The sequence below is a fragment of the Aulonocara stuartgranti genome (genome assembly GCF_965226115.1).
Source record: "Aulonocara stuartgranti genome assembly, chromosome: 11".
Taxonomy (NCBI): Eukaryota; Metazoa; Chordata; class Actinopteri; order Cichliformes; family Cichlidae; genus Aulonocara; species Aulonocara stuartgranti.
The window spans coordinates 23,836,140-23,854,535 of NC_138947.1; the positions used below are offsets into that span (position 1 = coordinate 23,836,140).

The window sequence follows — 18,396 nt, forward strand, 5'->3', positions numbered from 1 at the left end:
ATAAGCTATAGGACCACTAATTTGGAAGGTTTAAATGAAGCTAGTAATCTCCAGATATCTAGCCTATATTGATTAATATTTATGCTATTTATTTTATTTATGCTATTTAGACAGAAAATATTTATAAGCAGACACTTTCTAAGTCTCAGTGATGTCCCCAGCTGTAGAAGCATTGTGATATCAAGAACACGGGACAGTTAGACGTGTTTTCATTGTGTCCCGTCTCTAGTAGATGAGTTGGCAAATTACGACACTTTCAATGATGGCAATGTCACAAAATTTGGGGGTCTTTGATCACCACAAAAGAAGGGTCTAAACTTGCCTTTGCTGAAAGGATTGCTCCACCCCCATATCAATCCTTCTTGTAGGGGAGACCGGGGATAGTTGTAACATGGGTCAGTTGTAACACTTCCAATTTCTCCAATCAGGGCTAAGTTTCAAATGATGTGATTCATCCTGTGCATGCCTAATTCAGTTCTGCTATCACATGTAAAAAATCAGCACATTTTGTCAAACACAGACAATTTAACACGAATAAAAATCATTTGTATGCCAAAAAGTAAGTTTTTCTTCTTTATTTCAATTTCTAATAGCATTATCTGCTTTGCAGTTAAACTCATCAAACTTGAATTATGTTATTTGTATGTCTATGGGGATATATTCTGTGTAGGTCTTTAGTGCTAATGTTTTAGCCGTTGGCTGTAATGTTAGCTAGTTCATGGCTATAGGAGTCTGGGTTAGTTGTAACAATAATGCACATGTTACAACTTACCACACTATTACTTTAACTTATATTAAACAAGTTGGGGCAACGACATCAGCAGAGAGAGGTTCACTGGTCACTTTTGTATATGCGGTTAATGCCATTGGCAACACAATTCCTCCACTGTTTGTGTTCCCACACATACATTATGCAGATCACTGTGTCAGAGATGGACCAGTAGGAAGTACTGGTAGTGGAAATAAATCCGGATGGGTGCAAGAAACAGATTTCCTCATCTTTCTGAAGCACTTTGCAAACCACACCAAGGTAAGCCATGATAAAAAGTAATGGAATTGCGATGCTGGTGAACAACTACATTTTTTCAGCTTCATTGTTATGTTCAAAATTGGTGCAAGAGTTGTAGGTTATAATGCCCACTGAGCCAATGAGGCCAAACTCAAGGAAGACCAACCAAAATTAATGAAATATTCAGTTGCAGAAAATTCCATAATTTGTCTTTTTTGGGGGGTTGGAATATGTTCAAAAGCTAGATTTCTGCATTCTGTTACACACACACATAGCTACATAAATGGCTCTAAGTGCATTCATGTGTTGAATAAAAAAGATTACATGTTAATGTTTTGTCAGTACCCTTATTTCATTATGTTACATTTCACCCCAGGATATGTTACAACTAACCCAGACTATGGGGTTAATTGTAACATTTCACTCTTTGTGTTTGAGACCATACCATGCAATGGGTAATTGTGCTGTAGAGAAAATAGCTGCACTATGTATTAGCAGAGACATGTAAATACTTTGCATTACATTTTGAATCCACTACCTTAAAAGAGCTTCAATTTACAGACAAATGTCAAAAATGTTACAACTATCCCCGGTCTCCCCTACTCCTCATTTTGTTAGACTAGACTAATCATTAAGTTAGCTAGCGGCTGTGGCTAATAAAAAGATAGTTACGTTAATGGTTAATGTGGGAGCTAGGCCTGTTGTCATATTAAAGCCTTAAAGTCGCAGGTTGAGGCTGAGAAAACTCTGCCAGTGACAGAAACAGTGGAAGCCTGTCTTACCAACTGTACGTGATCACCGATCAGATTATGATTCAAAGTCAGCAGACGCTCAGCACTACTTTAGACAAGCTAGAATTATTGTTGTCTTTTTAATTGTTTCTGGTTTTTTCACTACCTAAGAGAAATATTTCAAATATTTTTCATGTACATTCATGGATACTTTATTAAGTACACCTGATCAACTGGCTTTGAACCTGGTATGGGTTTTGTCTGTTCAGAATACTTCAGAAACTGCTGATTTACCCACACAAACATCTCCAGTGTTTATAGAGAACTGTTGGAAAAAGAGAAAATATCCAGCAATCAACAGTTCTCAAGCTAGTTCACACTAGTGTTGATGGTGTAATGGTGTAGGAGATATTTTCTTGGCACGCGTTTAGCCTCTTCGAATCGAACATTATTTATAACGGCCTACCTGAGTGTTGTTGCTGGTCGTAGCCATCCCTGTGACAAAGTAGCTATAACGGAATTAATTTGTGACTAAAGTGTACTCATCTTCTGATGGCTGCTTCCAGGAGGATACAACACTTTGTTAATAAGCTCAAATCATCTCCCAATGGTTTACTGAACATGATGAGTTCACTGTACTCACATGGACTACAGAATCACCGGACCTTAATCCAACAGGACCACCTTCAGGATGTGGCAGAACAGGAGATTTCTATCACAGATTTGTAGCTGAAAATCTGCATCGATGGTGTGATGTTATCATGTCAGAGTAAGGACTCAGAGGAATGTTTTCAGCATCTTGTGGAATCTGTGCCAGTACTTAATGTAAAAGAGTGTCCAAGCTGGTGCTACAATGGTACAAAGTGTCCAGTGATTTTATATACCTTATATAACTTGTTATATAACATTAAAATAGTTTTGTCAAAATCACAATAGTTTCATTTTGACACTGTGGCGGTATCTGCTCAGGCAGGTGGAACAGAGCACACCCGTTTGTGAATGGGATCACTTAAAAATGAGGCGACTTAGAATTTTCAAATCAATACCACAGATACACCTACTAGGAGACTGAGGGGAAGGAACAATGACAAACAACAATTAGTTGATGCTTAAAGCTGGTTTATTTAACATGACATAAACAGTAAATTGTATCCAAGTTATCTGTCTTAATGTGTTGTGCAAGGTCTGGCTGAAGGACTGATGTGCAGAAATGATGTTATGTCCCTCAATAATTCACAAGACCTGCTGCTCTGCTTCGAATATTGGTAAGAACTTCACCCAGTGATTACTGAATGGATTTTCACCAAAATTTTGCCCAAGTTCAAGACCAGATTTGTTGGTTGTTTTTTTGTCATTTAGTCTATTTTGTTTTAAATTTTCACAAGAATTGCTTGTTCCTGTAGAATATTGGTGATCCCCACAATCAGACGATTCCCTATGTGCAAGCATTTACCCACAGTGGGAATGAAAAACCTGCTTGTAAGAGGAAGAAACCTCTGGCAGAACCAGATTGTTGTCACAGCAGTGACTGGTTGGGGTGGGGGAAGTGAAAAAAAAAGCCAAGGTGATAATTGTTGGAGCAACTTAATTATTTTTTTTGTTAAAATATTAAACTGTTGTAATCAGATTTAATTGAGTATTGGGTTTTACAATGTGGATAAGCATTTGCACTGGAATGCATCTGTAATTTTGCTGTTAATTGCTTTTTCCAATCCCTGTTTGTGGTTTTAAATTGAATGTTTACTTTTGTCTGGGGTCAAAGAAACAATGCTGGGGATTGCAGGAGATTGATTTTGTGTGGTGTTTCTTGTTTCCAATTTTAAGTCTGCTGAGAGATCACAAGGTTTTCTCCCTCTGTCCTTCTAATGTCAATGCAAAGGGAACTCGTAGAGAGGTCAGTGTCATAGAATAGATGCTGGAGAACCTCCAGTGTTGTGATGCCATCAGCTTGTCCTAGGTCACGGTTTCCTTCCACATATAGCTATGCAAAAACTGCATAAAAAGCACTTGCAACAACAAATACATAATATTCCATAAACACGCTTTGCCGATCCGATCAGCTGTTCATAACATTTCCTAGACGTCATCGCGAACTTTCACATGTCCGCCATTACCTGCCCGAAACCGGAAGTGACGTCATTTCGTGGAAATGTAGTTTTTTACCATCAGGGCCTCATGAGCCTATACTGGTGTTTTTAAAAGTTATCTTTGACTTTATGACTTTCTGTGTCGTTTCTGGGATGCTTAGGACTCCTATTGCACTGCTGGAAATAGTTTATTTTGATGCATATGCTGCTTTTTTGCAAATTTGCACTATGATATGTATTTTCATTTTTCCTGCAGTGTATAAAAATTGGTGTATTTCAAAAATAAAACTATGAAGACACTCAAAATAAATTTCCTGTGGTGGGAAACTATTTTGTGCAACTTTTTTGTATTTACAGTTTTGAGGGATAAGCCTCTTAAATTTCTCTAACTAGAAATATATGTTAAAAAAACAAAAACGATTTTCAATTTTTTTGTAGTTTATGTAAATACTATGCACTTAATGCATACATATTATTAAAATTTGGGCTATAATGGTTGTATTGATGTATAGCAACTTGAAATGCTCCCAAAAATGGCATTGCAGCATATAAAATATAATATAAGCTCTGGTGGACTTGGTTCTATGGTAGGTCTTAAAGGGTTAAATGGAATACGAAGCATAATTTTAGGCTCTCTGTACCAAACCGTCTGCTCTCAGGAACCAGGAATCACTTAGATATGGGACGTGCTTGGCCAAAGTCAATAACTTTAACTTTGATGGGATACTGATGGCGTTCCACAACCATTATGTTTCCAGGTTTGAGGTCAGCATGCACTATTCCCAGAGAATGCAGGTGGAACAGAGTATTTGCTAGTTGATGTAAAATTAGACTTGTTTTTCTTATGAGGACACCCTGGTTATTCCAATCCTCTATGTTGCTCCTCATGTGCATATGCGTGTGTGCGTGTGTGGTGTGTGCATGTGTGTGTGAAGGTGGGTGTCTAAGTGCCAAAGACACAGGCAAAGAGACAGAGCATATTCAAGTGTGTTTTTGTGTAAGGAGGTCACAAAGGAAGACACTGTCCAGACTTTTCAAAAATAACAACATATAGAGTTGCGTTTGGACAATGTGTGTGTCTGTGTTTCTGTGAGTGCATATATATGTGTGTGTGCATGTGTGTATTACTGAAAAGAGTATCTGGTTATTATTTAGTCAGGCTTGACTTCTGACCCTCTCCTTTTTGACCTCCCACATCCTGTTCATCTGGGGAGATGGGCATACATTCATACACATGCACCCACTCAATACCCCACCCCCATCACCACCACCAACCTAACAGCGCCACCCCCAGCCCTCTTGGCCACCAACAGACACGCTGGAGTCACAAAGAGTTCATGTTTATGTGAAATGAAGTGAAATCAAAGGTTTATCGATTTTCTCTCGTGAGTAGTTCAGCATACACGACTTATCCGTGATAGAATGTGCTGGAATAATAAAAAATAAAGGATGGCCTGTAAATGGTAAATGGCCTGTATTTGTATAGTGCTTTACTAGTCCCTAAGGACCTCAAAGCGCTTTATACATCCAGCCATCCACCCATGCACACACTGATGATGGCAAGCTACATTGTAGCCACAGCCACCCTGGGGCGCACTGACAGAGGCGAGGCTGCCGAGGATGATCAAAGGTGGCTCAGAAATGACGTAAATACACACACTCTGTAAAGGCATACAGCTTTATTAGAGTCTATATCTAAATATTCTTTCCTAACATACCCGTCTGCACGTGTTTTCAAACTGGATGTGTTTTGTAACAGGATTTAAAGAGATTTCAATCTGAACAATGAGACTGTGAAAAAAGAATATGCACTCCCTCCTAAAAAAAACTAAACAGAAACAAGATGATTAGACAGAGGCTGCTGCCACTGCACTGACAAAAAAAAGGAAAGCATCAGATGTAGGTCTTAGCTTTGTCCCGCTGGATGCCATTACATTACTCTTCAGTCGTGGTATTTTATCTACTCAGAGCTTCATTATGCTTCATTAGTCATTGGATGGTTTTTGTGAGTCATTGTGTAAACAACACTTGCATTCATATATGGCATGCACAATTTGTAAATTTATGTTTGCATATGCTGTGCATGTCAAATATTGCATCTGTAAGCAGAAAAGGGGAGAGAGACTCGTCAGTGCCTTTTATAGCATACTCACCTTCTTATCTCCTTTTGACATTTCAAAGACCAAAACCCTCGTCTGTGCAGCTATAGCTGAAGCGATAAACTGCTGTGGTATACTGGATGGCACTTCACCATTTTTGCATATGGTGTTTAACAGCACTATTATGTGTACTTGAAGCGGCATACATTCATTGCCGTAATCATCGCTGCAAATATCCAGAAATGTGATAGCAATAAAGCATAACCACACAATGTCTTGAAATATAAGACAAAAAAAGAATGTATTGGCACACGGCGTAATTTTATTTCACCAAGTCTTCCCAAGTTGTCAAACGTCAAAACAGAATGCAGCAGTATAGAAAACAAAATAAAAACAATAAAAATACAGCAGTGAAGTGGAATTCAATAAAATGAGTTGAAAGCGCAGGCTCGCTTATGGTCAGGCTTGAGTTTAGCCGGAGGGCAAAACTTTGCTTTTAACTGCTGGGACTGGGTGAATAGGTTGACTTAGTGCTTGTGTGAAATATTTGTTTTGGCAGTGTTAGAGTGAGTGTGTTAGTGTGAGGGAACTGCTGTGTTGGTGTGTGGATGTCAACAGATGTCTCTGTGTATGTAAGCTAAACATGCCCTATTCTTAATTCCAGGGTGAACCTGAACTTCCTCCCCTTTCAAGTCTTTTTTTTTCTTCCTTTCTCCAACACAGACTGACACAAGATGAATGAGTCATCTTTCAGACAGTTTTTTCTCATTCTTCTTTGTACAGATGTTTATTGTTTTAACAACATGCCTCCATAGGGGCAGGGAATGTGACAGGACGCTGTCCGCACAATGATTACCACTAAATAAACCAAAGAAAGGGGTTTATTAAGATTGGAGTTAACATAAAACAACAAACTAAAGGTATCTGGAAGACAGAGAGAGTACTTTATTTACTTTCATGCTACTATGAGGGTTGTGGTGTGCATTGCTTTTTGTGACAGTGAGCCTGAAATGCCACAATTACTAATGTGATTTTCTTAAAATAATATAAGTCATTTACTCATTTTTTATTAGCTTTTACCTTTTCTTGCCCTTTTCTTATTACACTGAAGTTGCTGTCCATTTTGGATGTTTCCCGAGTCCTCAGAGGTGTCAGTGTTACAGCTTTGTGCTTGTTCACTGTCACCTCACACCAAACCTGACCTGATCGCTGCCCACCTTTGAAAGAGTGAACTTTGACCAGAAAAACCCCTGCCAGGTCCTAATGATGTAGAGAGGATTGCGGGTGACAGGAGACGAATGCGAAGACAGACACACGTGGGCTGGTGCACAGACTTTGAGACACAATAATAGAGTGAAAAGGGCTTTTCTGCAGACCCGAGTGACGAGAGAACACGCACACACACACAGAGCACAGCTTACAGCTTACACAGGAAACTGCTGAGACGTGCGGGTCATGTCCGCTTCCATGTTTATAGTCTTTACAGACATATTAAAGCAGACACGTGCACACCCACACGGGCACACCTGGCGTAATCAGTTATCTTTGTTTTTGCATATTGTCTTTTTGACAAAGTAGTATGTGCTTTAGTTTAGCCTGAGCCACGGGGTCAATTTGACATTGTTTTATTATTGCTCTTTGAGAACATATAAGCAATTCTTCAAAAAGTCCTGAAGAACATGCATGCAATCGCCTTACCTCCTGTAATTGACTCTTCTGAAGGTTAAACTGGACACAAACTAATTTGCTTTGGCCTCCGAGGGCTTCCTTCACCTAAAATAACGAGCCACGCAGTTTACCCTTTACTAAACCTCCCCAGTAGACCACAGATGGCCTTTCAATTACCGAGCTAAAACATGCAGAATGGCAACACATAGCATTATTAATGAAGTGCAAGAGGGGCTGTATTCATATCTCATCACGATAAAGCAAGCAAAACCACACATACGCAAAAACACGGAGACACACACACACACACACACACACACAAATTTGCAGACATGCTCATGCACACATGAACAGACAGATATACAAGCATGTGGCAGTGTACTAGTCACATATATGGCCATGCACATATACACACACACAAACCAAGATTGCATGCTAAGCAAATAAGAAAGGTAATCTTTCTTAGGGTCACTACTCCATTCATCTACATTGCACCAATCTATAAATCCAACCCTCTGATGCCAAGGAAAGCCAGTGCATATGCAGAGCGATCTGGAGCTAGTTACTGTGTTTCTGCTGACTCATTTGCACATCACATTGAGCTTTTACATTTATTATAAATGGAGTAGGCAGCAAGAAACACTGAGGGTCAGTTTTTTTTAATTCTGAAGTTATCAAGCCATTTATTTGAGGGTGGACTTTTTTTTATTTCTCTCTCTCTAGTTTGCCATGATAATTCTTCTGTTAGAGTCCACAAGTATAATAGCCTATTTAAATTAAGGAAACTTGCATTAAATAAAATTAAAATGTGAACAAGGAGGGTGAAAATTGAGAATAGAAGGACCATAATTATTCTTTTCTAACTGTAAAATCACACTGGCCACAGGGAGCAGGGTATTAAATCACCAAACTAGCAATTAGCAGCTGACCCGCACTACCTCCTGAGCCACAACCACCCACATATACAACTGTAATACAGTTAGTGATTTGAAGTTTGCTAAATCAGTAGTCTTTAATATTTATATTTTACTTATCTAATAAAAGTTTTATGCAAGCAGTCTTGTACAATTTACATTTTTATAATCTAAATGTTTTGAGTGAATAACCAATATTTAATATTACTGATTAAACTGGGACTGTTTTGCACGTAAGTGTTTGTATTTTCTATGCAGTGTATATATATTACATGCTGTAGTGCTGGCACAGAGCATTGACCAGCCTGCTGAAGTCATGTGGTCTGGTGGATTTCATTTACCCAAGCCCAGCATCACATGGCCAATGATAAACAAGGTTTAAGATTCCAGACTTTGCCACACACTTAAAAAAAACAAAACAAAAACGTATTATAATTCAGAAAATAACATGTCTAAATTTGCTTATGCAATATTTATGGTGACAGAGGGAGAAGGAAATCATGACAGAAAACCTCTGTAGTCTTTACATCAGTGTGACGGTTAAATGTTACTTTCGAGTGTGTTTTGTGTGGAATGTTTGCACACACATTAAAAATACAAAACAAAGAAAAATCCGACTCACACTGTGACATTATGAGATGAGAAAGTTGTGAAAAACTGTATGTATGTAAGTCCCACTGTTTAGGAATATATAATTCTCTATTGATATGCTAAAAAGACATTTGGGATTGGAGTTTTAAAGGCAGATATCCACCAGGGAGTTGTGGGCTAGCAGAGGGTAGCTGCATAATCAGCTCTACCATCAGCCAACTGATATTCTGCATAATAGAGAGGGGATTTCTGGGTCAGTGTGTGTCTGTGTGTGTTGTGTATGTGTGTGGCTGTAGCAATGTTGGTGGGGGTCTATCCTTTTATCCACATGGATGTGTGCATGTCTGCATGTGTCCTATCCGCATGTGTATGTATGTGTTCCCTCCACGGCTTGGTGTTTACGTGTGCATGTGTGTATCTGGGGCTCTGACCCTTTACCCCACCGGGAACAGATTTCATTAGGGAACAGAGAGTGAGGTACATGCAGACAGACAGACAGAGAGCCAGAGAAATAGGAAGAAAAAAATCAGGGGACCAAATGAATGAAAGATGGGCAGGAGGCAAGTAAGGGTAGCTTTAGAATGTATTAATAGGTCAAAGGTCACTTCATTTTCACAACAAGGAAAAAGAGCCAATGCAAAAGAAGCCATGACCTTTTGTAATTCACACACACATATGCACGTTTGTATGAAGCTTTTTCCAATTAGACACTTGACCCAATGCTAGGTTTAGCCTAGCGTTAAAAATATCTGCCCATCTGTCCCCCACACGAAAGAGAAGACCCCACAATGTGTCTGTGTAAACAGTTTTATGGCCCCACGACATGATTAATACCTGGTCCACTTTTTCTCAAACAACCCAGCTGAACAATCTAGACTTAAGTGTGGTTTAATTAAGTTGCCGTGCGAGTGTTTGAGGTGTAGGAAATGGGTGAACAAGGCATGCAGGGTCGCTTGATAGAAGGTTAGAAGATTGCGTGTGTATAGCAGAAAATGAGACTGTCAGGTTCCATGTGTGTACAAATGCACCCGTGGTGCTCTCTGTATTTGTGTGCTTCAGTGCTTCTGTGTGGAAGGTGTGGGTGTATACAAATAGGTTTACTGAAAAATCAGAGTCTTGAGCCGACCAGTGTTGCAAAAGGCAGGTTAAAACTTTTTAAGTTTAAAAAAAGAAAAAATAAAGATGAGGAGAAGAGGAAGAAAGGAAGAAAAAAAGTTGTGTAGCAATAAGCATTAGAAAAACTAAAGGAACAAATGTGATTATTGCTCATATTCAGTTATAAGTTATTAAAGGAAAATTAAGTCATATTCAAAGAAAGCAGGGTGAAACAGAGAAGAAGTTGATTGATGAAAAATGCCAGGATAATCTTAGAGGAAAAAAATGGCATCGAGGTACAAAGCAACCACAACAGAAGCCCAAAACCTTAACAAAGCCCACCACCGTATGATCACACCACACCACACCACCGTATGAGTGTTGTGGTTTATCTGACAGGACGTTCCCATATTTATTACAGTCATAAACTAAACTGCCCGTGTGGTCAAATTACAGTATCTTGGCTCACACATGTGTAAAAGATCAGGTTCTTTAGTCATTTGTAGGACAGGTTTTACTGATGGTTTTTGTAAAAAGTTTGCTTTTTTACTGCCCAAGTTCTTGTCATGTTCTTTTTTCCACGACTGAATTTCGATTGCTGGCTCTTGAGTCGCGCCTTCCTATTTGATTTGTTACATGCAGGACTCATGACGTTAGATAACTTCAAATGTTATTCACGGATGTGTATTGCCTTGAAGAAAGTGAAGGATGAATGGTTTAAGGATGAGAGAAAGATCGATGGATATAGAGAGAAGAAAATCCGGAGAAACAGCCAAAGGGAAGCAGAGCGTTGAGAAACAGACTGAGAAACAGACAGACAGCTAGGACAGAGATTGAGTGAGAGTCAGGGACAGAAAAAAAAGACAGGGAGAGAATTAAAGGAACCACAACAGAAGCCAAAAGCCCACTAAGTCTCCTACTCCTTATGGTGGCGGGGTGTGGTGTTGGGGATCTGGCACAACTTCCTACAGTACAGCCCCTTTCTAAACATCTCATATATACACCCAGTCAGACACAAAGTCACGGCTAACCACATCACAATTTGGTGCATATGTGTGTGTGTGTGTGTTTGTGCATGTGGGAGTGTGTGCAACCACTCAGCTCAGCTGCTCCCAGGCTCACAGAAAGCATTGGCTGCTTGAGCGTGTCAGAACGGTCTCTTGATCTCATCTGTCTTTTTATTGCCTAATCCCTATCTGTATTTTCTTCCATTCTCCCCTCTTATATACCCCTCTTATTGCCCTTCATCTTCTCCCTTCTACCCAACAATCCCTATCAATACAACTTTAGTTTCTCTGGAAGCATTTTTCAGTTCATACCAGTAAAAGTGTTTCTTAAGTAGTGTACCGGTAATTCAGTAAGTTTGACATCTGTCTAACACACTGAGCCTTTCTAAGCATTCCTGTTTTTATGGATGAGATTCAGATCGTAGCCAGCCCTCCATATGCGTCTTTCACGCACAATCTCAATGGGTCGATAGTCCGATGAGGTTTTTGGCTATGAATGTTTCATCCTGGTTTACATAACAGTAGCTGAGCTCTTTGGTAGCACATTGTGAATGTGTGATTACAAAGTGCTGTTTGTTCTACTCAACCTCTTCTTACTCTCTGTCTGACTGCGCTTTAAATTTCCCTCTTCTTTGTTTCTTATTTCAGATAAATACTTTTCATTTGCAACTTACCTCATTACATAACATTCAGTTTGTGTTGTTAAATTTTGCAGACAGGAGTACATAAAGAAAAACAACAGTGTAACTGTAACTAAAGGTCCTCATTTGTACAGTTTTGTAACTTTGGGATACCTTTAATTTTTAAATATTTTTTTTATATGTAGCTGCTTTAACATTGATGGAATGTAGAAATAATTTTGAATAAATTATGATTTTAAACTAGAAATTATGCTTGAAATGAACAAAGCAAAGGGAAACAATGTAAAGAAAATCTATGGTCATGTTTGTATGTCTATGAGACTATACATCATCACAGACGTTCTAAATGCTAGCATGTTAACAACAATTGGATAGAGAAAAAATCCCTAATTTTATGTGCCAGTTTAAAAGAAATCAATAAAAATCTGTTCAAATCCTGATGGGGACATGACATTTGTGTACCAAATGACATGGCAGTCCATCCAATATATGTCAGGACATTTCTCTTATCAACCTCAGCAATCCTGTTGAAGCACTCCAGACTGGGCATGTTGTCGTGCACTAGCTAAAATGTGTTATTAACTGTTCCTTGATTCTTCTTCCTCCTAGCGTTTTTCCCGCTCGGTTGCAGGGTCCGCTTTTCTGCAAAGTCGTCTCCACTTGGGTCGGTCAAGGGCGTCGGTCAGATCGGCTTCGATCTTCTTCACGTCGTCCTTGATTCGGTCCATCCATCTCCGCTTTGGTCTGCCTCTAGGTCGACGTCCTTGGGGGCTGAGCCGCAGTGCTGTTCTCACCACTGAGTTCTCATCGCTCCGTACCACATGTCCGTACCACCGCAGCCTCGCTTCTTGCATCTTATCTGTGATTGGCGCGATTCCCATCCTCTTTCTAACGTCGGTGTTCATGACGTGGTCCCATCGTGTTAGGCCTAGGCACCATCGCAGCATCCGCATTTCCATCGTGTGAAGGGCTTGTTCGTGCTTTGCGGTGGCTGGCCAGCACTCGGATCCATAGAGGGCGACGGGGCGCACTACACTCTTGTAGATTTTTGACTTGAGGCGATTGGGCATTCTTCGGTCACACAGGACGCCGGTGACTTGGCGCCATTTCATCCACGCTGCGTTGATCCTGGCTCGTACATCTAGTAGGATATCGCCGTCATTGCTGATCCGAGGTATTTGAAATGAGGTACTTTCGCCAGATCTTCTCCATTGACGCTGATCGTGCCGTCGGTCTGGGGGCCAGCCTCTAAGTATTCGGTCTTGTTGGTGTTGAGCCTCAGGCCGAAGTCAGCTAGGCGAGTCTTCCATTGCTGCGTTTGGTATTGCAGTTCTATTCGCGATTCATCGGCCAGGAAGACATCGTCGGCGTAGAGAAGTGTCCAGGGATGGGGTGACTGGAGATCCGCCGTCGCAGTGTCCATGCAAAGGATGAAGAGCAGCGGGGAGAGTGCCGAGCCTTGGTGGACGCCCACATTGATGTTAAAGGGCGGCGATGTTCCCACTGGGCTTCTGACCACGCTGGTGACTTGTCGGTAGAGGAGCTTTGTCCAGTTGACGTAGGCTTCAGGAACTACATGTGATCGCAGGGAGTGCCAGATGAGGTCGTGTGGGACACGGTCAAACGCCTTTTCCAAGTCGAGGAAGGCCATGTGGATGGTCTTGGACTTCTCTCGGTGCTTCTCCAAAAGCAGGCGGGCAGCATGGATGGCGTCCGTCGTGCCACGCCCCCTGATGAAGCCACATTGGTTGGGCGTTAAGTTGACGATTTCTCGCATCCTGGCGTCGATGATCCGTTCGAAAACCTTCATGGTATGGCTTAGGAGTCGGATCGGGCGGTAGTTGGAGCATTCAGCCACATCGCCTTTCCCTTTCCAGATGGGCACCGTTATGCTGGTTGACCAGGCTGCTGGGACGGTCCCGTCTCTGATGATGCTATTGAACAGGCTGGCGAGGACTAAGGCGCCTTGGCGCCCGAGCAGCTTCCAGACTTCGGCTGGTATGTCGTCTGGTCCGGTCGCTTTACCATTCTTCATATTTTTAACGGCTGTTTCCACTTCCTTGATGGTGATTGGCGGGACAGGTCCTGGGACGGGCGGGGCACTGTGGATTGGCTGGTGAGGGAACTCCACGTTGCAGATATCGGAGAAATACTCGCTCCAGCGATTGAGGATGGCGGGCGGGTCGCGGAGGGTTTGATGGTTGGCATCCTTGATGTGTTTGACCTGGCCAATATCCTGTGTTGCTCGATGGCGGCTGCTGGCAAGGCGGTAGATTTTGTTCGCTCCTCCGGGCGTGTCCAACTCTTCATACAGTTGGTCATAGTGCGATGCCTTTGCCGCTGCTACCGCCTTCTTTGCGGCCGATCGTAGGGCCCTGTATTGCTGGTAGTCGCCATCGCTGCGGGATTGAAGCCACACTTTGAGTGCCGACTTCTTTTCCTTGATGGTTTGCTGCACGCTATCATTCCACCACCATACTTGCTTGTCGATGAAGTGCTTCCCTGGCTTCGTCGCCCCCAAGGGTGTTGCCTGCTGCGTCACGTATTTGACTGGCGATGTTCTCCCAAGCCTTGTCCACTGGCTCATTGGAGTCCACGTCGAGGTGTTCAAGGGCGTCCATAAGCTGCTGTTTGCACTCAGGGAGGCGCCACCACTTGATCTTCTCCACCGTCGTGGTTGGTGTTCTTCGTCGTCGTTGGCCAAGGTTGAGTCGGAGATCCATCACAAGTAGCCGATGTTGAGGGCCAATATTGGTTGATGGTATGACTTTTACGTTCGTGACTAGGCTGAGATGGGGTCTTCGGACTAGCCAGTAGTCGATTTGGGAGTCTCTGCCGCCGCTGGAGTACGTGATGAGGTGTGCCGGCTTCTTTTTGAAGAAGGTGTTGGTCACGGCAAGATCGTGGGCCTCTGCGTAGTCCAGTACCCGGCAACCGTCGTCGTTTCTGGTCCCAAATCCTTGGCCGCCATGGAATAGGTGATATCCGTCTCTCCCCTTGCCTACATGTCCATTTAGGTCGCCGCCTACCGCCACGTGTTCCTCAGGGCTAATCGTTTGCAGGTGGTCGTCGAGGGCGCGCCAGAATTCTGTCTTCTCCTCGTCGGGGCAGTTGGTCTGTGGTGCATAGCAGGAGATAATCCGTAACTGTTCCTTGATTAATGCACTTATATGTGGAAATAAATCTGTCTGGAGACCATCTTTGAAAGGCAGAGTACAAAAGTAAAACCTTTCCCCACAAGGCAATTTCCTTAGCAGACAGTAGACCAACACAACACAATACATAATTATAGTACATCGTACAAAACACAATACAAGGTCCAAATATCCTACACTGTTAGAAAAACAAACAAAAAGAAGAACAGATGGAACAAAGGACAACCTGTATCTATTAGTATTATCTTCGTACAACTTAAACTTTAGCCCTAATAGAAGCATCTGGAACTCGATGTAAAGGATGCTGACAATCCCAAATAGTGGTTGTAGCTTGAAGAAAGATAGCTGTAAGTCAGCTGTCAGTGGAAACTAAAACTTACCTCTACAAAGATTATAAGAGTCTAAAAAAACAAATTTTATTGTTGTTAGAAAATTTGTAATATTGTGGCACAAGCAGAACTTTCAGGCTGCGCCTTTTTGCTTCTCAGAAGGTCAGTATAAGTCTCAGCAGACGAGTGTCTGTGCTTTTGATTATTAAAGTAGGAATTAATGTCATCGCCCTTGCAGACAGACAAAAAGCTGTCTTGTGTCAGTTTTTCCAATATTTGCACATTTAATCAGCATCAGCATCTTGATCATCTTACTAATGTGCAAACCTTCAGATGCATTGCCTCAAACAGTCCGTGCTATTATTGAAATAAACGACACCAGAATCTTTTGATTCTACGAGCTCAATTTATGTACATGAAAACACAGCCTGCATTTCATTCAGTTGTCGCATGCAGTGTGCCTATAATTAGAGTGATTTACTGAGGCAACAGATAATTATATAATCATAGGCTGTGAATGTGTTGTATACTCATTTAGGGAGTGAAGCTGGAATCGATATTTCTACACATAACCGAGGTTGCTTTAGTTCAAGAGGAAGCAGTATAATAAAATATCGCCTAAAGCCTGAAAAGTTGATACTTGTTTAGTAACATCCAATAACTTCTGTGTCTCAATTTGATTCCTATCAGTTATCCTAATATGCTCTTTACTGAGTGATGGAAACGTAACTAGAATCTTTCATTTGTTGCATAAACATCACAGATAAGGCAGTGTGTCTGCTTCAATTGGAAATACAGTATATTACAATCCAATGAGGACGCCATCACCTGTGGTCCAACATCAGCTCCAAAAGCTGCTATTGCTATAAATTTTAAGCTTTGGAGCTAAAAGGAAGTATAGATGCCACCATGTATGAGTCAGGTCCTCTAACCACCCATAAATGTGAAAATAGTTAATGTGTTTCCATGCTGGTTCAAATGTCTATTTCTGCATCATTTGTGGTCCCAACCTCAGTTCCTTCTTCTCTAAACCAATAAGATGTATGAGTCAGGTTCCTTTAGCCATTTATAAGCATGGCATTGAGCAGACAGCCACCCATAAATGTCTTTGCCTGTGTCTCCAACTATTGCCAAAAGTCTTATTGCAGGGACTCTAAATGTCTTCTTAACCTGTTGATGAATATGTTTTTTCACTTTTCAAGATTTCAGGATGTGTTTCGTAGAAATAATATATGTCTTTTTTCGCAGGCAACTCTTCTTTCCTCTCTCCTTCATAAAAGTCGACATTTTACTCTATCTCCTTATTTTTCATTCTGTCAGTGTTTCTGACTTAATCTCTTTCTTAGTGTTTGGTGACTGTGTATGAATCAGGCCTTCTGGTGCATTTAGTTACATTTTCCTCCTTTTTTCTCTTGCTCACTGTCATTCTTTGTCAGGTCCTCTTGGCCATAGACTGAAATGCTGACAGACGATGCCCATGAATGATGAATGATGACTGGAGGTCTGTCTGGTGCCAGCAGAATGCATAATACAGCATCGATACAGCAATCGCAGTCCTCCTCAGCAGAAACATGGCGCAGTTTCTGTATCACATTATTGGAAGATTTGCCCCAAGCAGGACAGCAGGACCACTCAAAGTGGAAATCAACCGCAATGTTGAATGTTGTTTCGGTTGGAGTCCTAAATGAAGCAGCATTACAAAGAGTTTTCTGGTGAGTGCTGAAATGATCATGTCAGGATAAAAACAATAACCCGAATAGATTTTTTGTTAATCTTGTTATACACATATCTTTGTTCTTATCTCTGTATAGGATAAACCATATTTAATCTTAATCTACTCTAACGTGCTGTAATGTGACCAGATATTATAGCTACAGCCTTTCAGTGTGTATATATGTGATTTACATTTTATACTTTATAGGTCTTTGTTTGGATATGTTTCAAACTTTTAATGTGGATGTGAGTTCATATCTTTTTTTGCATACAGTCAGTGTGTATGTGTGTGTGTTTGCAGTGGGTGAATGGAAGCACATATACATTGACTTGAGGCATGTTTACACTTCTGCATTTATGTGCTACTGATTAGGTGTGAAAAGTGGCACCCAGAGTGTATGGGGAGTGAACTATATGTGTCTGCATGCAGACCCCTATAGTCTAGGGATGTATGGCAGTGTTGAAGCATGTTGTGGATATATTACTGTGTGTGTGTGTGTGTGTGTGTGTCTGTGTATTCCTAGTATGTAGGTCATCGGTGTATTCCTGATGAAATGTAGTCCTCTGGAGAACCCTACAGATATGAGGGCCTAAATTAGACACTATTATCTGTGTGTGTGTGTGTATGAGAGAGAGAGCTATACACATTTGCCGGACCAGAGCTTCACAGACATGTGTTTTCAATTTTGTGCATGCTTTTACATGTAAGAGCAGCATCACGAGTGTGTGTTTGTCCATCTGTGTGCGTAGGTGTTAAATTGCATGTAATTTCAAACATTATGTATTTATGTATGTGAATGAAAATGACACAGTGGTATCATCTGACAGACTCGTTGCCTATTATCACTGACCTGGGACTGTAAACCTCGGCCCTTGATTTTAACGACTGTTGGCACAGAAAGCCTGTCCATATTGTCACATTACCAAGCCAAACTGCTAATAAGCCTCAAGCACCACTCCAAGAAGAGTATGTGACCAAATGTAGGAAACACACACTCTGCTGCATAACATACACAAGAGGTGCATTTGCAGGAGTGATGAAGTTAGTTTTAAGGGTGACTGACTTTTATAACATGTAAAAAAAAGTGTTTGATGTCTTTTTGTACGTCTTTAACACTGAAATTTCAGTTTTGGAAATCCATTCAAAGCTATTACTCTTACATCTTGGTGTTTTGTATAGCTGCTGTTGGAGAAACAGGGCAATGATGATTAGGTTTCTTTAAAGTATACAGGACATACATATTTTGTGTCACTTTCTAGATACAAAATGTGTCTTTCTGAATACCCTGTGATCTTAGTGCTGTTGAAACATTACATATAATCCCCTTTCATTTCGAGATGTCTACATTTCCAGGCA

General features: G+C 41.1%; 1 long non-coding RNA gene across 4 annotated transcripts in view; it reads left to right on the forward strand.

Moving 5' to 3' along the window:
• LOC309716883 overlaps positions 1-18,396 on the forward strand; it is a 156,756-nt gene that overhangs the window by 68,284 nt on the left and 70,076 nt on the right. For all 4 annotated transcript variants that reach the window (XR_014279531.1, XR_014279532.1, XR_014279533.1 and 1 more), the window contains exon 4: positions 16,763-17,038. This is a non-coding gene — a long non-coding RNA (uncharacterized lncRNA). The remainder of the gene's footprint in view (positions 1-16,762; positions 17,039-18,396) is intronic.